The sequence below is a fragment of the Camellia sinensis genome, chromosome 8 (genome assembly GCF_055761805.1).
Source record: "Camellia sinensis isolate YWXY chromosome 8, ASM5576180v1, whole genome shotgun sequence".
Lineage (NCBI taxonomy): Eukaryota > Viridiplantae > Streptophyta > Magnoliopsida > Ericales > Theaceae > Camellia > Camellia sinensis.
In genome coordinates, this window is record NC_138968.1 from 137,768,582 (window position 1) to 137,791,434 (window position 22,853).

A 22,853-nucleotide genomic window follows, 5' to 3' on the forward strand; every position below is an offset into this window, starting at 1 on the left:
ACTACCCTTTGTCATTATCACAACTAGGGGTGCGCAGCGTGATTCGATCGATTTAAGAGTAAAATCATAAATTGAATAACGGATTGACAAATTACGATTTGAGCGATTTTGTGTGGATTGACGGATTAAATAATATTTTAATCAATTATCAAGACTTTACATAATATATAACACTAATTTACATGATATTTTTCATATATATAATACAAACTAATTTTATATAATATTTTTCATATATATAACTACTAATTTGTAATAAATTTCATATATTAAATCTCTTTCACACACATTTTTATTTTGATATTTTATTATAGATTAAAAAATATATATGTATTAGCTGTACCAGGGCAGAGCGATTTCAAAGACAAATTATAAATTTTAAAATTTAAATCGCGATTAACAGATAGAGCTGTACGGATTAATGCGGATCAATGTAATTTTAACGAATTGAACCGTATTTTATACCATCCTAATCGTAACATAGGATTGTTTTGAGAAGTTGGTAAAAAGTTGACTTTTGAATTTTTTGGAACTGATTTTGAAAGTTGATAAAAAGCTGATTTTTTGCTTTTTAGTTTAATATTTATTTATGGTGTCAAATCAAATTAAAATGACCAAAATACCCTTACCCAACATAAAAGATTTATTTTTTTATTTTTTTTTCATAGGCCCTAATTTGTAATTTTACGGCTGCGTTTTTGGCACTTGCCAAATGACTTTTCTAACGTTTTTGGCAACGTGACTTTTTACCATGTTCCTAAAATGGCACATAAAAAGTAATTTTAAATTCTTATATTCCTGTTACACTAGTTGTCGAGAAGAAGCCTCTTTCAGCAGAATCTCTCTCTCTCTCTCTCTCTCTCTCTCTCTCTCTCTCTCTCTCTGGAATCGGAGCAGACTCGTTCTTCGTCACCATTGTCATCACCAACAGCAATGTCTGGTATGTATGTATGCTTTTTGTGTTGCAATTTCTGGAATGTACTCTTACCATCGTCACTATCAGATTTAGATTTAGAGTTTTAAAATTTTACTCAATTACTGGCTTTGAATTGAATACTACTGCTTTGCCGCACGAGCACAAGCACCTGTTGTGCGTTAGAGATTTTCATAATTTTTATACCTGTGTACTAGTTTGATATGATTTTTCTTTGCTTGGTGTAAGCTTTTATGTTGGATGGATTCCTGTATAAATGTCGTTTGGCTTCAGTAACGAAATTTCTTTCTAATCAAAAAAACAAAAAAAAATTGAATACTTTATGAATATTTGGTGGGCTAACTGATTTATGAATAGAACATCAGTTTAGAGAGTGATTGCTTTGATTGGGAATGATTATCCCATTCTGCTACGTTTACTTTTTCTCAAAAAAAAAAGAGTTTGGTTATGGAGATTGAGAATGGTTATTAGCATGAATAATAATATATGCATCAATTAATATATTAATTAGTGTACTAACAGATAATATGGTATAATTTTAAAAATTTTGGGGATTTGTAATTTGTAATTTTGGGTATTTGTAATTTTAGAGATTTAGTACACTAATTGGTATATCAATTGGAACATGTAATAGCACCACCATATTAACACTATTTGTGGAATTCAAAAGATTGTATTTTTTCGGTGGTACTATATCTACCCATTGGTATATTAATTAGTATGCCAATATATATTATGGCATTATCATTTTTAAATTATAACCTCACACGTTATACAAATTATAAAATTTAAAATTTCTAAAATTATGATACATCATTCGTTAATATATTAATTGATGAATATTACTCATATTTTTTTTTTCTCTTTTAAAGAATGCCTTTGTTTCTGACTGTTGGTCTACTATTATATTAACTCTCTTTACTGACATATTGATGAATTTACTGATTGGTATCTGAAATGGAGAATAGATTGGTGTGGAGGTTTGGTAATAGTGAAGGTGTGGGGATGGCAGAGGAGTTTTTTTTTTTTCCTTTTTTTTTTTTTTTTTGGTCAACTGCGTTTTTTGTGCGAAAAACATAAAAAGATTTCAAAATTTGGGTTAAAAAAAAATTAAAATAGAATATTTAAATAGAATAGAGAAATAATAAAGAAGTATTGTTGGACAATGTGGTTGAAAAAGTGACTCTCAAAAACATGGAATCTACATTTTAGTTGAAATTTACGTTGGATTTTGTTCGAGAATTTAGGAAATGATTTGAAAAGAAATATATATATATAAATGAAATGTATATAAAATATATTTATATTTTTATTAATTTCACATATATATTTTTTTTCTTTTCAAATCATTTCTAAATTTTCTAACTAAAAACAACATTAAAGAAGAAGAAATTGGGAGCATCTTTGCAGATGCTATCATGGCATTGTTGGTTCAAAATATAATAAACACTAAGCTATATGTTACAGTTGTTTGTGAGGGCTTCCGATTATGTAGTTTTTGTCATGAACATATTTGTACAAGGAAGAAATAATATTACTACATTATTTATGTTCCGGAAGACATTTATATTTGTATTTTCTACCTATAATATTTTTTGTACATTATTTAAATTTAAATTCAGTGAAAGGTACATTATTTTTATTTCTACTACATTCTTATATTAGTATTTCACAACAAAAAATACTTTTATGCTATAAAATGTAAATAAAAACTTTGATTATAACAGAGTAATTTTGCTTCTAAAAGAATATAATTGGCCAGAGCAATTGGATTAAACTAGTAAACCTAATCCTTTGCCTCAGTAATATTGACTCAAAATATTCAATTTATGTGCAAACTTTGTAGACTTCTCAATACCAATTGTGGAACTTTAGAGATAATGTATGCTTAGTACATAAAGTTCAAGATAACGAATGTATGCTTAGTGATATATATAAAAATTGTGTGGTATTTATTTGTTGTTAGAAATTAGAAACTCAAGTAATTCAGTTTTAAAGTATGGGTCAGAGATGAATTCCCACAGACGGTGCCAACTGCTGATTCAATGGAGGACGGGTTAGACTGATTCACGGTTCCAACAGGTCTGCTGACCTTGATGTCCACGAAAGGTGCCTGCAAAAATATCCAGAGGGGGAGATCGTCCCCCGAAGGACGCTCCGACGATCAAGTTAGATTAGGGTATATGACTTTAAAAATAGAGAGAGAGAGAGAAGGGAACGAGAGAAGAACTTGACCTCCAACGTATCTCCAAGGCTTCCTTATATCCCATGCTCATCATTTCCGTGTCCATTCTAAGCTATCTTGTTGGCCGAAAGCCTATAGCCTAGTTAACATTGTTCATGGTGATTCTGCATACTCCGGCGTGAGGGGTCTTGCTGCATTTAATGCTATAGTGGCCTCATTAAATGGTTGATGTGTGGATGCAATAATTTTGCAGGATCCTTGTCTGCTCACGTAGTTAATTCCCTATCTAACAAGTGTTTGAATGCTATTGGTCCTGCGTCAGCATTGGCTTCTCAAAGTTACTAGGCTTACTGACTTTAACACCTGGACCCTGAGCTAGGCCTTGAGTCGTGGACTGGACCCCCTTGGGTGCCCATCAATATCAAATATGAATATTCACATTATATTAATATAAATGTTCGCATTCATTTTTAAAATTTTCAATCACGTTCATATGAAGGTTTACATCATGTTCATGAATGTTTACATAATAATTTTTGTTGTTAATACTTGATATGAAATACCAATCACAGATGATTGCACACGTACTATAGGTTTGATGTGTGTAATATGTAATAGTTATAAGATATGAACTATACACTTGTAGCTTTATGCTTTCTAAAAAATATATATATTATTTTTATTTACAAAAGATATGAATATTTGCATTTTTAATTAATTTTTTAAAAATGTGATAGTATTTAAAAAGTGAAGTCTTATGCTTATAGTTTTTGTGTTTCATATTTAAGGGTGAATATGCACACTTACAATTTTACACTTTCTAAAATTTATACATTTTTATTTATGAACATTGTAAATATTCATATTTTTAAATATTATTACATATTTAAACCGTTCAATTCCAAATAATTATTCTTGACTTTTTTTAATTAAGTTTTCAAACTGATTTTGTATGCATTCATATCCAGATTGATATCCTTACATGTGTGTCTTTCTATTCAAACTGATTATGCTATCATTTGACAAGTGGGTTAACTTTTAATTGGGGTTGAAAAAATATAAAAAAAACAAAATAGGTTAAATAAGTCAATAAAACAAAATGTTATATCCAAATCATAATTATTTCACTTTTTCTTTTACAAAAAAGCAAAAAAATCAACAAAAAAAAAAATTCTTCCCAAACAGAGCTAATTAAGCCAGGCTAAATTAGCCAAAAAATTAGGTTTAAAAATTCTTCCTAAACGAACCTTATAAATCCCTAAATTAGTGCCTTCCTATATAAAAAATTTCTAAATTTTATTTCAATTACCATTTTTAAATTTCTATTTCTTTTTATCAACAAAAGAAAACTTTATTGATAAAAATAAAATACAAAATATATCAATCACTACAAAAAAAAATACTTTTTGCGACTAAAAATTTAGTCGCTAAAAGTCCGTTTTTAGTCGCCAAAAGTCGAAATTTTACTTTTCCCGACAAAATTTTTTAGTCGCCACATTTGTCGCGTATATGTGGTCGGTGGAGGTATTGGCGATTAAAACTTTTTTAGTCGCCAAAAGAAAAGTCTTTAGCGACCAAAATTTTAGTCGCCAATAGTGTTTTACACTTTTGAAAATCATACATTTACTGACTAATAATTTAGTCACCAATACTCACTCAATCGCCAACTTCACTGTTTAGTCGCCAAAACAAAGACTTTTGGCAACTAATAATTTTAGTCGCCAAAGTGGTCGTCGAAAAAAAAAAAAAAACCACTTATTTTTGCTTTTTGAACCGCAACCATCCCACATTCCGAACCTTTTTGCAACACACTCCCTCCACTATGCCATTACAACATCACATGAATATATATGCAATATATATTATTTATATAGTATATTAACCGGTATTAATACAAAATAATATATATAAATATAATTTTTTTAATTCAATATAATTTATGTAAAAAATAAATTATTTACATAAAAAAAATTTAGGCCACTTTTGGCGACTAAATTAAATTTTTAGTCGCCAATTCTATCATTTTTGGCTACTAATTATTATTTAGTCGCTAAAAAATTAAGTTCCGCCTAGAAATAAGCAGTTTTGGCGACTAAACCTGTTTTTAGTCGCCAAAAACGTCCCCTTTTGGCTACTAAACTGAATTTTAGTCGGCAATGGACTGTTTTTAGCTTCTAATTTTTTTTTGGTAGCCAAAAAGCTTCACTTTCAGTGACTAAACTGTATTTAGTCGCCAAAACTATCACTTTTGGCTACTAAATCATTTTTAGTCGCCAAAAATCGTGACTTTTGGCTACTAAACAACCTTTAGTCGCTAAAACCCCTACATTCGGCGACTAAACTGCCTTTTAGTCGCTAATACCCTCATATTTGGCGACTAAACTCTTTTAGTCGGCAAAAGTTATCAATTTTGGCGACTAATTCCATTTTAGTCGCCAATTGTACTACTTTCAACGACGAAAAATGTAATTTTAGTCGCTAAAAGTGCTTTTTGTTGTAGTGAATTTACATCAATAAAGACAAGGCGAGAGCAAAAAATATCAAGATGAACCATCATAATCCCAATTAGATTGGCACTAAGAAAGACCCTATCATATGCTAGCTCAAGTGAAAGTTGGTGAGAGACCAACAAGATAAAAAGAGCAAACAGGAAACAAACCACAAACATGAACTAATCCAACAGCAAGACACCACAACAGCCAGACAACAAGAATAACAGCAGAAACCCACAACCAGTTTTTAATTTCTATCTTGTAGCAGTTTTTATACTTTAATTATATCCATTTATGTAACTAGTGACAAATGAGTCATTTTATATCATACATGACTTTGATGAAGGAAACTTATTAGGTACTTTTGGAATTTCACATGTCCGTACTCCTTCACCAATTATTATTCACCATGCCCCCTTATGTTCATCAATCACAATAATCACCCAATAAAATTTCACAAAACGAGTTGGGTGTTTGACCTTTCCAAATAAAAACCCAAAGCATGAAATAAATTGAAACCTAAATCCCTAATGTGTTAGATTATGAATAAGGAATAATAGTATAATAGTCCAAAAACCAACAAAATGTATTCTAAAAGCATCTTATAGAAATATCATTTTGACCCCCAAAATTATAAAAGCATATAAATAGATCCCCTAAACTATTGAGAAATATCACTTTACCCTCTAAACTATAAAAGCATACAAATGACCCTAAATTATAAAAAATGTACAAATTGGTCCGTTAACAAAAGGGGGTCAAAGTGAAACACGTCAATAGTTTAAGAGTCCATTTGTACGTTTTTATAGTTTAAGGAGACAAAGTGATACTTCTCAATAGTTTAAAGAATCTATTTGTATGCTTTTAAAGTTTAAGGGGTCAAAGTGATATTTTTCAATAGTTTAGGGGGTCTCTAGGTACATAACCCTTTTGAGTAATCCTATAGATATTAACACTCTCACTAAGAATCTTAGTACAAACACAAGAGACTAAATATGATGGGTTGTTGAAAAAGTAATGATTCTTGCGCATCCAATAATATGCGAACGCACATTCTTTTAGTAAGAGTTTTAATACATATAGTATTGCTTTAATTTTTGTGTCAAATGTCTGTATTTCTCGTTATTATGGCCAAACAAATGTTATAATGACTAGATTTAGAGTCTACCTATCATCTTTTAGAACATTTAAAGTCTACAAACTGTTTTATAATAGAGCAAATTTCTAGAGTTGATGTCATTCAGCCTTGTTTTAGGAGCACTTCTTCTCTTGACAAGGTGATTCATCATGCTTGGCCTAAATTTACTTGGAAGCAAATTTGGTCGCTACCTCTACCGTTCAATATTCAATTTTTTATATGGCAACTTTGCCATGATAGACTTGCTATGAAACAAAACTTGGTCGTTAGAGGCTTTCATGAAAATTGGGTATGCACCCTCTATTATTCTAGCTTAGAATCTTTCACTCACATGCTTCTAAGTTGTGAATTTGTCAAACAAGTGTGGTTTGGTTCTTCTTTGGGTTTATTCACACCCTCAAACATTGCTTATCCTTTATCCTACTGGTTAGGCTATTGGTTTTCATATCATAATCTATTTATTACTAATGACTTTGAGATCTTGTTTCAGATTATTGCTATCCTTTGGGTAATTAGGAAGGTTAGGGGATAGAGTTTATTTTGTGGCAAGAAATTCACACCTCGATAAGTTTTATTCTTAGCCAAAGACATCTTCTCTTCTCTTTTAACAAAAAAAATTTCTTAACTCTTCTTTTTCTAGAATCCTCAAAATCAAAGTTTTTTTTATCAGTTCTATATTTTTGGCAAACATTGATTCTTTCCCCAATTCAACCCTTTTCTATCTTTTTGATCCTTCAAAAAATAGTTGTGGTTGTAACTCTCATCTTGTGAAACTTCTATGTAGTCATGTGGGTAAATCATCTCCTTCGAGCATGGGTACTGGCATGGTTGTCTTCCTTAACAATACCAGGGTAGGCTCATTATTTAAATCTTTCCCCATGAATCCCTATGATGCTCCAATTGCATCGGTTTTGTCTGCACTCAAGTGGGCTAAGGACAATAATTACTACCATGTTGATGTTTTTATTGATGCTAAATTTTTATTTGAACATCTAAAGGGAACTAAGGACATTGAAGCAAGCTTAACACAATGAATTTTTTATATATGTTTTGTTGTCCAGTACTTTCACTTTTGTAAAATCTCCTTAGCATGTAAAAGTCATCTTCATCCTGCTAGGAGATTGGCACGTTTTGCGACATTTTCTTGTATCCCAACTTATGGAGATACCCACTTTTCTTTTGACAATGGTTTGGTAGTAGGAAATATTTTGCTTTATTTTGATTTCCATTTTTGCTTGTAACCATAATCAGTTAGTTTGCTAGTTTGTTGTATCGACTACTATGTACTGTTTTATCTTATTAATTGAAGTTCTTATTTCTCCCCCCCCCCCTCCAAAAAAAAAGGGGGCGAATATGTAACTCTAAAATACATTTACAAAACCATTCTCCACTAGTATGAATCATTGTTTGTGGCTTGAATAGCCAATTTTTAAAACCTATATATATATATATATATATTGCATTTAGCTTATTGATAAGCCAAACATAACATGATGGCCGATAAATTCTTATATCATAAATAAATAAATAAAACAATTAAGGAGTCCAATCATTGACTTTTATCCAATTCGTCTCGTCATTGCTGAAACAAAAGCCACCAGATTTGACACTCCAGTAGCAATTCTCATCTTTTATAGAAGAAGTATCGCAATGAGAGTATAATGTCTCATTGAAAACATCAAAAATTGTATCTTTGGTTCCCCAGTAAAATGACAGAATAAGAGTGTGGTTCCTGGAAAGTTCACTCTAAATTGCCAATTGATTTCTTGACTATTTACAAATGTATACACTCCGAGATCATCGTCTTTGGATTGTGTGACAACCCTCACCACTGATTATTGCTAAACTGTGACTGAATATGATAAGTAACTGATTTGACTGAAATTCTGAACTGATTGATTGAGCATATTAGTTTAAACGCATTTCTATCTGTTTGACTGTTAATTGATATGTTCTTGTTTTAAGTTTGAACTGTAAATTGAAGGCCTTATCGGCAGCCGAATCTGAAATCGATTAGTGCTTTATGTTAATTAGAATTTATGTGATTTTATGTTATATTTAATTGAAATGTGATTTGGAATAATTAAATTAGATTAAATATTGTTAAATTGCATTAGTTTGAATAAACTACCATCTTGCCACTTAGTGGGCCACTTACTAAGGCACCTTGAGACTTATTCAAACACATTTCCTCAGCCATTTGAGACCCCTAACCGAGTGAGAGTTAGAGACTTGAGAGAGAGTTGCTTCATCTAGAGAAACACTTGGAGAATTGGAAGTTTTGAAGAGAAAATTGCATATTTGAGCTTCTACATCTTGAATTCAAGGCATAAGGTAGGAGAATCATCTTCTTGATTGTTAAATTAAGTCATATGTTGCATGGTTCATGGAAGTTTAGAGTTTAAAGTCCAGAATTGGTTAAGATTGTTGAATTGAAGCTTGAATCATGCATGCATGTGCATATCTTGAAGTTTAGAGTTGTTTTCATGGAAATTATTGCATGCATGTCCATATGATTGTTATAATCCCTGAATTCACCATGTTTTTGGAAGAATTGGCTCATTTGATCTTGTGTTTGAAGCTTTAAATTCATGTAAGCTCATGCATGTTACATTTGAGCCTTGTTCTTGAAGTTTATTTGAAAATGGTGTTTAATTGAACTACCTTTGGGCTTGGATTCTTCAAATTGATCTTCAAAACATGTTATACTATGAGTTTACAAGTGTTTTCCAAAAAATTAGCCCAAAATGATCGATTTTGGTACATTTAAAGTTGGTTTTGAGCTTAGAGGTTCAATCTGGAAATTCCAGATTTTGGATCCACGCTTGAGCGTAGGACTTCACGCTCGAGCGTACACTCTAAATACATGCATCCCGCTCGAGCGGGGAAAATAACGCTCGAGCGTGAAATGCGTGTATCCAGTACTTTGCATGTGTTTGCAGTCCGCTCGAGCGAGGAAGTTCACGCTCGAGCGAATACCTGAGTCTCACACTCGAGCATGGATCGAGCGCCCATCGAGCGTGATTTTTGTGCATCCAGTACTTTTACTGTAGTTTACAGTCCGCTCGAGGGAAGGAAGTCACGCTCGAGCGGAGCTCCTTTGTCTGCATGTCCGCTCGAGCGTAGAAAGCCACGCTCGAGCGAGACCCCTGTTTTCTGAAAATTTCGAAAAGTGTTTTAAAGTACATCTTTGCATCCTCTTTCCATCATAGGCATTCCTAGGGCATGTTTAAGACATCTTAAGGAGGATATTGCTGTAGAACCGCACCGAGTCAAGATAGGGACTAAGTTATTGTTTCCCAAACGTGCAACTTAGTGTGTGTTCATCCTGTAACTGTGTAGGGTTGGCATCCGAGGACGCTTACTAGCCTATCAGTAGCCCAGAACTCTGTGAGTAACAATGTTGTAAAGATATGTTCAACCATGAATATTTTCTGAATGAACAACTGTACTTCTTTCTGAATGATATTTCTTATTGAATGAATGTTTGTCCTATTTGTGAGCTATATTTGTGGCATCCTTAGCAACTTACTGCTACTGTATTGTTACTGTTACTGTTACAGAGATCTCTGTTGGTTCCCACGTTTGGAACCACTACTGTTTACTGATATGATGGCCATCAACTGACTGTTCGGTCTATTAAGACTTACTGTACTGTTTTGCTATTGGATGTACCATATATGACCATTATGGGTTCTAAATGACTGATATGGCATGAATTATGAGCCACTGATTGAATGACTATTTTACTAATATAAATGACTATTTTAAATACTGAAAGGACATTCATTCTTAACCTCTTTACGCATATGCTATTCACTGGGCTTTAGCTCACTGTTTATATATATATGTAGGTGTACAGGCACCGGATCGAAGCTAGGAGCGTTGGGTTAAACTCCCTTTTTGTCAAGCCAACCAATGTGCCTCACTTCAAGGTTCCAAGTGTGTTCAAGCTAAGGCTGTTTTGGGGTGTTTTAAATTCCCCCTTTCTGTTTCTGTTGAATAGACTGTATAGACTTGTATTGTACTGTTATGGTAGGGATTTGGTCTCTAACCTGAATGTCTGTATATAATGTATGTACATACTGTTTTGCTTATGAATGTGAACATGATCGAAAAAGTCTTTTTGCATACAGACTGTCACAGCTCATTGGACATCTTTTATTACTCTTTTGGCTTCCGCCAGCCCCTGTACTCTGTATTACTGTTATTACTATTAAGTAGGCCTTCGGTAATCACGAATTACTGGCCGGTTACGATGCTAAACCCATAAGGGCGGGTTTGGGTCGTGACAGAATGGTATCAAAGCGATATTAAAGCATGAGTTATACCGCACACACGTGTCCAAATGAGCTATAGGATGTCCTAGAAAAGTAATTAGGGCATTGCATGAGCATGAAAGTGTGTGTGGCCATGACATGAATTTGTGTGCTAATGTATTAATATGTTTAAAGTAAGTTGTCTATGTCTATTATTGCCATAATTGCCTATAGTGAAATGGAGAACGCAAGAACTACTGATGAAACTGAATCATCTGACGCCAGAATGGCAAGATTAGAAAGAACAGTTAAAATGTTGACTGAGGCCTTGAGGCTACAACAACAGAACCAACAGCCCCCACCTCATCCGGTACAGCCGGAACCGAATGTGAATGATGACATAATTGCTCTAACACAGAAGTTCAGTAAGATGATACCGCCATCTTTTCAGGGAGGCCTTGAACCATTGAAGGCCGAAGCGTGGGTGCTAGAAACTGAAAAATTGTTCGAAGTGTTTCCTTGTTCGGAGGCACATAAAGTGTTACTAGCTACCTTCACCTTACAAGAAGAGGCCAGAAGGTGGTGGATGCTGGTTCGCGACACCAATACTGCCATGACTTGGGCTCAGTTTAAAGAAGCCTTCTTTGAGAAATACTTTCCATAGTGTGTCAGGGACCGAAAAGTGACTGAATTTGAACAACTGAGACAAGGCAATATGTCAGTAGCTGAGTATGAATCGAAATTCACTGAACTCGCCAGATATGTACCACACATGCTGGACACCAATTACAAAAAGGCCAGGAAGTTCAAAGGCAGCCTCAATGTGGAAATATTTGACAGGATCAATGTTTTGAAACTACTGAAATACGTAGATGTTCTCGACCGAGCAATTATTACTAAGTCAAATATCGAGGCACTGAAACAGACTGAAACACCGGGAACTGAATGGCGCGATAAGAGACGAGGCTTTAAGTTCAAGAAAGGCCGAAGTAATTCATCGAACAAAAAGCAAAATACAGGGTCAACAACCAGTTCCAGTCAGGGAAGTGGCCCTATACCGCCCTATTCTGAATGTGGTAAGAAACATAAAGGGGTTTGCTATAAAATTTCAAGTGCGTGTTACAGGTGTGGCAAGGTGGGCCACATGGTCAAAGATGGCCCTTCTGCTCCTCAGGGCAATAGTGAAGCTGCAGCCAGCGCCGCAGCATCAACTGTTGCATCGAAACCAAATCCGAAAGCCACTAGAAAAGAGCCTATGAGGCAAGACCGAGTGTTCGTACTCGTACCGGGAGATGTACAGAATACCGAGACCGTTGTGTCAGATATACTCTCAATTTGTGCTCAAAATGCTTATATTCTGATTGATTCGGGGTCTACACATTCATATGTATCGCATACTTTTTCATGGAAATTAAATAGACCACTAGAACCTATGAACTATCTGTTAGCTGTATCTTCACCTGTTGGAGGATCCACGACTTGTGCTTATATGTACCCTGCATGTGAAATTATTGTTGGGGATGTTCATTTGTATATTGATTTACTGCCATTGAACATTGACCATTTTGGTGTAATATTGGGAATGGACTGGTTAACAAAAATCATGCTACCATAGACTATGTAACAAAACAAGTTGTTTTCCGTCCACCGGGATTGCCTGAATTTGTGTTTAACGGGGTTGGAGTAGTACCTCCCCCATATTTGATTTCATCCATGAAAGCTTTTAAACTGATTAGAAAGGGGTGTAAGGGGTATCTGTGTTGTGTATTGACTGTACCTACTGATGCTAAAACTGATGCGAACAATATTCCTATAGTCAGAGAATTCCCAGATGTTTTTCCAGATGATTTGCCAGGGGATTTGATTGATAGGGAGGTTGAGTTTACCATCGATGTGATTCTGGGTACACAGCCAATTTCCAAGGCTCCGTATAGAATGGCACCTACCGAACTGAAAGAACTGAAAATTCAGTTGCAAGAATTGTTAGATAAGAAGTTCATTAGGCCCAGTACTTCACCGTGGGGCGCGCCAGTCATATTTGTGAAAAAGAAAGACGGCTCATTGAAACTCTGCATTGACTACCATGAACTGAACAAGGTAACAGTGAAAAATAAGTATCCATTGTCTCGTATTGATGATTTATTTGACCAGTTACAGGGTGCCCAAGTGTTCTCCAAAATTGACCTTAGATCCGAATACCATTAGTTGAAATTCAAACCAGAGGACATTGAAAAGACTGCCTTTCGAACGAGGTATGGACATCATGAATTTCTTGTTATGCCTTTCGGAGTTACTAATGCACCTGCTGCATTTATAGACCTTATGAACAGAATTTTCAAACTATACCTCGATGAATTTGTAGTTGTTTGCATAGACGACATCTTAATTTATTCCAAAAGCACAGAAGAACATGAATATCATTTGAGAATTGCCCTACAGACGCTAAGAGAACAGAAACTGTATGCTAAATTGACAAAATGTGAATTTTGGCTTGACAATGTTATGTTTTTGGGACAGGTAATCAATAAGGATGGAATTTCAATTGATCCGCAGAAAATCAAAGCAATTGAGAATTGGCCTAAACCGACAAATGTTACCGAAGTCCGAAGTTTTCTAGGCTTAGCCGGGTATTACAGAAGGTTTGTCCAAGACTTCTCCAAAATTGCCCTACCACTGACTCAATTGACTCAAAAAGAGGTATCATTTGACTGGACCGATCAGAGAGAATCAGCTTTTCAAGAGTTAAAGACTCTACTTGTGACTGCACATATTCTCACCCTACCCTCAGGTACGGATGGTTTTACCATATTTAGTGATGCTTCTTATAAGGGTTTGGGATGTGCTTTAATGTAGAACGGTAAAGTGATTGCATATGATTCCCGATAACTAAGACCACATGAAAAGAATTACCCCACTCATGATCAAGAACTTGCCGCAGTAGTGTTTGCACTGAAAATCTGGCGTCACTAGCTTTATGAGGCAACATGTGAGGTGTATACAGACCACAAGAGTTTGAAATACTTCTTCACACAGAAAGAACTGAACATGAGGCAGCGGAGATGGTTAGAACTGATAAAAGACTATGACTTGCAAATTTTGTACCATCCGGGGAAAGCTAACACCGTTGTCGATGCATTGAGTCGGAAATCGATCGGAAATTTAGCCTGTTTACTCATCGGACAGAAAGAGTTGCTATGTGACCTTGAAAGACTTGAAGTTGAGATCATTTTGCGTGAACAAGGTGGAACCTTAGCTGCTATTTCGGCTCAACGGGCACTTATCAAAGAGATTAAAGAGAAACAGCAACAGGATGACTTTTTGAAAAAGATCATCGATGAACGGGAATCTAAACCGAGGCCGGGTTTCAAATTTGAGAACAATGTGTTGAGATTTCAGGGGAGATTATGTGTATCGAGTGATTCTAAACTAAAAAGAAGAATCCTGCAAGAGGGCCACAGTTCGAAACTGTCTATCCATGCAGGAAATACGAAAATGTACCAAGATCTAAAATTGAATTTCTGGTGGCCGGGAATGAAGAAAGAAATTGTTGATTTTGTGTCGAAATGTCTTCATTGCCAACAAGTCAAAGCTGAACATCAATGACCCGCAGGCTTACTGCAACCCTTACCAATACCGGAGTGGAAATGAGAACATATCATTATGGATTTCATTATTGGTTTACCTCGCTCCAATAAAGGTATGGACTCAATTTGGGTTATTGTTGATAGATTGACTAAATCTGCTCACTTCTTGCCTATCAAAACAATTTATAATGCGGACAAATTGGCTATAATTTATATTGATGGGATTGTTAGATTGCATGGAGTGCTTGTGTCCATTGTTTCTGATAGGGACTCAAAGTTTACATCGAGATTCTAGCAAAGTTTGCAAACAGCATTAGGTATTGAACTGAGACTGAGTAGTGCCTACCATCCTCAAACAAATGGCCAGTCAGAAAGAACCATCCAGACTTTGGGGGATTTACTGCGGATGTGTGTTCTTGATTTCCAGGGAAATTGGGAAAGTCATCTACCTTTGGCTGACTTTGCCTACAAAAACAGCTTTCATTCAAGTATTGGTATGACACCTTTCGAGGCTTTGTATGGCAGAAAATGTCGATCTCCAATTTGCTAGGCAGAAGTTGGAGATAGGCCTTTGCTTGGGCCTGAGATTGTACAGGAAACCACAGAAAATGTGAAACTGATTCTGCAAAGATTGAAAACCGCATAAAGCTGACAGAAAAGTTATGCGGATGTCCGAAGGTGAGACAGAGAATATGAAGTAGGTGATCACGTTTTTGTTAAAGTGACACCGATGAAAGGGCAGACCCGTTTTGGGGTTAAAGGCAAGTTAGCGCCGAGATATGTCAGACCGTATGAGATTATTGAGAAAATTAATCCGGTGGCGTATCAAGTAGCGCTTCCTCCTGAAATGGAGCATATGCATAACGTGTTCCATATTTCAATGTTGAGGGATTACCTCCGGGATCCCTTCCATGTGATTGAGCCTACCCGTGTAGTGCTAAGTGATGACTACACTTATGAAGAACGGCCTATCCAGATTATAAACCGACGGATCAAGAAGTAAAAGAACAAAGAAATTCCGTTAGTGAAAGTTGATTGGCAAAACCATGGTGGCGTGTATGCCACTTGGGAAAGGGAAGACGATATGATCAAGAGATATCATGAATTGTTCCCACTGAATTCGGTATTCTTCCAAAATTAAGGTAATTCGAGTTTGGAGGACCAAACTCTTTGTAAGGAGAGGAGAATGTGACAACCCTCACCACTGATTACTACTAAACTGTGATTGAATATGATAAGTAACTGATTTGACTGAAATCCTGAACTGATTGATTGAGCATATTAGTTTAAACGCATTTCTATTTGTTTGACTGTTAATTGATCTGTTCATGTTTTAAGTTTGAACTGTAAATTGAAGGCCTTATCGGCGGCCGAATCTGAAATCGATTAGTGCTTCATGTTAATTAGAATTTATGTGATTTTATGGTATATTTAATTGAAATGTGATTTGGAATAATTAAATTAGATTAAATATTGTTAAATTGCATTAGTTTGAATAAACTACCATCTTGCCACTTAGTGGGCCACTTACTAAGGCACCTTGAGACTTATTCAAACACATTTCCTCAGCCATTTGAGACCCCTAACCGAGTGAGAGTTAGAGACTTGAGAGAGAGTTGCTTCATCTAGAGAAACACTTGGAGAATTGGAAGTTTTGAAGAGAAAATTGCATATTTGAGCTTCTACATCTTGAATTCAAGGCATAAGGTAGGAGAATCATCTTCTTGATTGTTAAATTAAGTCATATGTTGCATGGTTCATGGAAGTTTAGAGTTTAAAGTCCAGAATTGGTTAAGATTGTTGAATTGAAGCTTGAATCATGCATGCATGTGCATATCTTGAAGTTTAGAGTTGTTTTCATGGAAATTATTGCATGCATGTCCATATGATTGTTATAATCCCTGAATTCACCATGTTTTTGGAAGAATTGGCTCATTTGATCTTGTGTTTGAAGCTTTAAATTCATGTAAGCTCATGCATGTTACATTTGAGCCTTGTTCTTGAAGTTTATTTGAAAATGGTGTTTAATTGAACTACCTTTGGGCTTGGATTCTTCAAATTGATCTTCAAAACATGTTATACTATGAGTTTACAAGTGTTTTCCAAAAAATTAGCCCAAAATGATCGATTTTGGTACATTTAAAGTTGGTTTTGAGCTTAGAGGTTCAATCTGGAAATTCCAGATTTTGGATCCACGCTTGAGCGTAGGACTTCACGCTCGAGCGTACACTCTAAATACATGCATCCCGCTCGAGCGGGGAAAATAACGCTCGAGCGTGAAATGCGTGTATCCAGTACTTTGCATGTGTTTGCAGTCCGCTCGAGCGAGGAAGTTCACGCTCGAGCGAATACCTGAGTCTCACACTCGAGCATGGATCGAGCGCCCATCGAGCGTGATTTTTGTGCATCCAGTACTTTTACTGTAGTTTACAGTCCGCTCGAGGGAAGGAAGTCACGCTCGAGCGGAGCTCCTTTGTCTGCATGTCCGCTCGAGCGTAGAAAGCCACGCTCGAGCGAGACCCCTGTTTTCTGAAAATTTCGAAAAGTGTTTTAAAGTACATCTTTGCATCCTCTTTCCATCATAGGCATTCCTAGGGCATGTTTAAGACATCTTAAGGAGGATATTGCTGTAGAACCGCACCGAGTCAAGATAGGGACTAAGTTATTGTTTCCCAAACGTGCAACTTAGTGTGTGTTCATCCTGTAACTGTGTAGGGTTGGCATCCGAGGACGCTTACTAGCCTATCAGTAGCCCAGAACTCTGTGAGTAACAATGTTGTAAAGATATGTTCAACCATGAATATTTTCTGAATGAACAACTATACTGCTTTCTGAATGATATTTCTTATTGAATGAATGTTTGTTCTATTTGTGAACTGTATTTGTGGCATCCTTAGCAACTTACTGCTACTGTATTGTTACTGTTACTGTTATAGAGATCTTTGTTGGTTCCCACGTTTGGAACCATTACTGTTTACTGATATGATGGCCATCAACTGACTGTTCGGTCTATTAAGATCTACTGTACTGTTTTGCTATTAGATGTACCACATATGACCATTATGGGTTCTAAATGACTGATATGGCATGAATTATGAGCCACTGATTGAATGATTGTTTTACTAATATAAATGACTATTTTAAATACTGAAAGGACATTCATTCTTAACCTCTTTACGCATATGCTATTCACTGGGCTTTAGCTCACTGTTTATATATATATGTTGGTGTACAGGCACCGGATCGGAGCTAGGAGCGTTGGGTTAAACTCCCTTTTTGTCAAGCTAACCAATGTGCCTCACTTCGAGGTTTCAAGTGTGTTCAAGCTAAGACTGTTTTGGGGTGTTTTAGATTTCCCCTTTCTGTTTCTGTTGAATAGACTGTATAGACTTGTATTATACTGTTATGGTAGGGATTTGGTCTCTAACCTGAATGTTTGTATATAATGTATGTATGTAGACGTCCCCGAACGCCCCTGGAGGAACGAGCTCCCGTTCCGTTCATTTGGGGTCACTACAGCTCAGGACTCTCAAATTTGTCACGGTTCTAAGTCTGAACCAAAGAGTCCAAATCCGGCAAATCGTTTTGAGAAAACAGATTTTTGAAAGAAGTGCCAAACATGGACTGCTTTGCCAGATACAGAGTCGCCACCTAAATGTTTTTTTAATGGGAAATTTAGGAAACCCTGACTCGGTGCCAAAGGCCACGTGTCCGTCATCACCAAAGTTGCCTCGGCTCGGGAACTTGGGTACGATTGGGGAAGGTCACTTCGTGAGCACCCCCGCTCGCCCGATCAAAGATCGGCCTCTACTAACCGTGATATCTATTTTTGAAAACTTTGTGTGTTCTTATTCCGGTTATTAGCCTAGGTTATTATGTGATGTGCACAGCATACAAATATAGACTGAGTTGCCTGAATTGGAACAAAACATTTCATGTTTGTTTGTTTGAAAATGGTTTGATGGTGCTACCCGCAGGTAGGCTTAAAATGCTGATTTTGCCACCCTCAGGTGGGCTTAGAAAAGATAGTTTTGCCACTATCTAGTGTGCTTAAAACAAACAGTTGATGATTTATTCCAATTCAAGTAACCCGACCTTCACCCACAGGCATTTAGGCAGTTATATCACATAAGCAAATAGCCTCATGGCAAGCATGCTATCATGGCAATCACTCACACGCATGCAAGGATGCTAAAGCATAAAACTCACCGGGTACTCCAAGCCAAAACAGAATTTACATTAGAAATCATGCATGATCCTATGTATACAGAAATGCTTAATGCAACACATGCAAAATGCAACTATGGCAGGCTCGGCTATTCTAAGATGGCATATGGAATGCTACAACTATCATGTATTCAATTTGGAATTGAAAATACGATGCAGTTAGTATGATGCGCCGAGCCCGGTGCATACAATACAGATGAATGAATGCAAACATGCTGTCATACTGTATGCTAATTGAAATATGCCCTAATCTAACCATCATAAGCGGATAAATAAAAGGGAGAAAGACGTGGGATTGGAAGACATACAACACACACACGCACACTTATTACAGTTGTGGCCCTCGCGCAGAGGGTCCAAATAAATATACAGTCCCGAATAAAAGAATATTACAGTCCAAATATTACAGTCCAAATAATATACAAATTCCTAATTAATTAACAAATTAACTAAGAAAGCTGAATAAAACTGGCATGCAAGCCAGGGACTGCCTTGCTTCTGATGAATGATGTATGCCCGGGCTGCCTTGCACGGAAATCCACCGGGATGCCCCAATTAGCCTCTGTTTAGCAGTTATTCTCGAAACGCGTGCCAAGTTTCGAAAAGTTGCTGATTCTTCATTTTACTGCGACAGAGAGCAGGAAAGGGGCATAGCAATGTATTTTCACAAATATATGCATGCCTCGATCCTCGTGCCACCAATCACGCATACCGAGGCATGATGGCCGAGGAGTCGAATTGCACAACTCAATATAGGATGAATGCACATGAAAAACACAACAAGACCTAACTCCATCATGGGTGATCCGGAGTGTCGGTGACTGGGAAATTGAGATACATTCCGTCACTCGGAGTACGGAATGCACCTCGTTTCCCGTGCCCGGGCTAACTCCTATCCCAAGCACAATGCAATATACATGACATGTATGAAATGCAACTAAGATACAATCCTAACATACACAATGTTATGAAAATGAGATGCCTCGAAATGCGTGCACACGGGCACGCAAACCGAGGAAATGCATGAACGCGATCTAAGATACAACCTAGTATGCACTATGCTATGAAAATGAGATGCCTCGAGATGCGTGCACACGGGCACGCAAACCGAGACAATGGCGTACGCAATGTAATAGGGCTAAAATGGCATATAGAATGCAACATGGACTTATACTAACATGAGAGAGCCTCAGTCACACTCACATAAGAGGCCGATGGATGAAAATGAAGTGCCTCGAAATGCGTACACGCGGGCACGCAAACCGAGGCAATGGCATACGCAATGCAATATGGCTAAAATGGCATATAGAATGCAACATGGACTTATACTAACATGAGAGAGCCTCAGCCACACTCACATAAGAGGCCGATGGATGAAAATGAAGTGCCTCGAAATGCGTGCACGCGGGTACGCAAATCGAGGCAATGGCATACGCAATGCAATATGGCTAAAATGATATGCAAACATGCTAATGGAATTTTAGCACTGAAATGTGGGGGAAAACAGCCCCGAAATGAGGCGAAAACACACCCGATGCATGGGATCTCTCCCGAAATGCAAAATTAGGCACATAGAATGAACTACAGCTATACAAAGCATGCATAATTGGTACAAGGAATGAAAATACAGAAGCAAGACAGCCCCAAAATAAGCATTTTTCCAGTTCAAAGCATGGCCAATCAGCTAACCGAAACAGGGCAAAACTAGCATGCAAAAATGGCCCTAAACATGAGGTAAAGAAGCAACTCACAATTGCTGACCCCAAACAGGTTAGGGCCCTTCAACAACATTGAAGAGGGGCCCAAAATAAGCCACTTTACAGAACTGTAAAAAACCCCAAAAACAAACATAGATATGGCTAAGCCCTTATGCAAGAAATGGGTCAAAATATGGCCAAAGAGGCAAGTGGCATATGCAAAGCCCAAACCGAAAAATGCCCTTCTACAACATTGAAGAGGGACCAAAAATATGCATATTTACAGAACTGTAAAAACCCCAAAAACAAATATAGATATGGCTAAGCCCTTATGCAAGAAATGGGCCAAAAGATGGCCAAAGCACAAAGTACACTAAATATCCATCAAACAGCCAAAGGCCCTTAATTAAACATGAATAATGGGCCAAAATAAGACTATTTTAGTTCTGTAAAATGACTAAAAACCGAAGCACAATAGGCTGCCAAAATATGCAAGAAAACAGCATTCAAGGAAGATATTGAAGCAAGTGCAAGATGGGGGGCTCAAATAGGGTTGAGCCCTTAATGAAACAAGAAAATGAGCTCAAAAAAATGACCTTTTCAGTTTTGGTCGGAGCTCAAATCAGTAAGCACGTATGGCTAAGAAAAGATACCAAAATAAGCTCAAAAAAGGAAAAACACTACTTACCCTTGAAGGCTTGACTTTGGTTGCCTCTTGGCTTGAGTTTGTGGCTCCTCAGGCCTTGGAGAACACCTTCAAACTTCTGGAATGGAGGATGGAAGGGTGGGGGTTGGTGGTGTAGAAGAAATGGTGGTGTAGGACTTGGAGGTTTTTCAAGGAAATAAGAGAGATGAAGGGAGATTTGTGTATCAAGGCTTGAAGACCAATTTTTCTAACCTCTAATACCAATGCTTGCAGCTGGTTATAAGGACCAAAAGGAGGGGGAGCATGGAAGGAAAGGGTGGGGGAAAAGGACCAAGGCTTTCCCCCACAAAATATCCCCCGGATACAGATGTTTCTGGGGAACAACAGCTATACAACTGTAAAGTGCCAATTGCAAGGAACATGGCCGGCCACCTTTTGGAGTTGCAGGTGGCCGGCCGGCCACCCCCCCTAGCCGGCCGGCTAGGGGTCAAAAAGGTCAAGTTGTGTTAGTGGCCGGCCACCAAATAATGGTGTCCTCCCATGCCTCCTCATCACAACCCTGTGATTCGAATTTGGAAACTGTAAAACAGGAGAGAGAACAAGCCATTTTTAAGAGGGGTTCAAAAGAGTCAAATGGAATTTCCGGCCGGCCATATCATATTAGGATCCTCCCATGTGTGTACAACACAAATATGTGGTTTGGCGTTGAAGAAAGTGGCTCCAAGGTGTTCAACATTGGCTCGGAAGTGAGAAAAACGGGTGCCGGAGGGCGAAAATGGAATATAACTGGTTGCTAAGATAATTGCTGGCCTCCCACCCTCCAGTGACCTTCCCGGTGATGAAACAGAGGTACCCGCCAAAAATGAACAAAAACCGATGCAAAACGAAAGTTCGAGGACCAAAACACGCAGTTCGGGGTCCCGAAAACGGGCTGTTAAGCACCGAAAGTGGCATTCGGCCACGAAGTGGGTTTCTCCGACCCCAGTGTCCCTCAAAAGGCAGTAAAAAGGAAGTATGCCAAAAACTGGAGCAATAGGAGATGGTTAAGCGCTCCCGAATCGAGGCACACGGCCTGACGGCTCCGAAAACTGAGAACCGAGAACCGGGCTCCGAAATGGGCAAAATGGCCTACAGCCACAAAATGTAGCCCACGGCCACTGAGAGATGGTCTACGGGACCTCTCCCTCCCCTCAGGAAAAGAAACAGAGAAAACCGAGCCTGGTTCGCAAACCGAGGCAAGGCACAGAAGAGGGTTCGGAAATCCGGAGGCAGGGCTCGCAGCCGAGACTCTGAAACTTCTGAACGAGCACATTATGCAACATCACCAAGCACCCAATTGGTGACGTCTGAGTCTTAAGGTCGGTCAAAAATGGGGCGTCTACAATGTACATACTGTTTTGCTTATGAATGTGAACATGATCGAAAAATTCTTTTTGCATACAGACTGTCGCAGCTCATTGGACATCTTTTATTACTGTTTTGGCTTCCGCCAGCCCCTGTACTCTGTATTACTGTTATTACTATTAAGCAGGCCTTCGGTAATCACGGATTACTGGCCGGTTACAGTGCTAAACCCATAGGAGCGGGTTTGGGTCGTGACAGATTGGCAACGAACTTGCAAAGGTTCGGAGTTGGTTAGAAGGTTGTCAATGATATGAACTATAAATAATGAGAGAATCCCACACATGGTG

The 22,853-nt window shown here is 37.3% G+C and overlaps 1 pseudogene across 1 annotated transcript in view; it reads left to right on the plus strand.

Moving 5' to 3' along the window:
- The first annotated feature begins 852 nt into the window (after positions 1–852).
- The window catches only part of LOC114268714 (F-box/kelch-repeat protein At3g23880-like), a 44,844-nt pseudogene continuing 22,843 nt past the window's right edge, over positions 853–22,853 (plus strand). Inside the window, exon 1 of the transcript XR_014338315.1 lies at positions 853–940. The product of XR_014338315.1 is annotated as an F-box/kelch-repeat protein At3g23880-like (transcript). The remainder of the gene's footprint in view (positions 941–22,853) is intronic.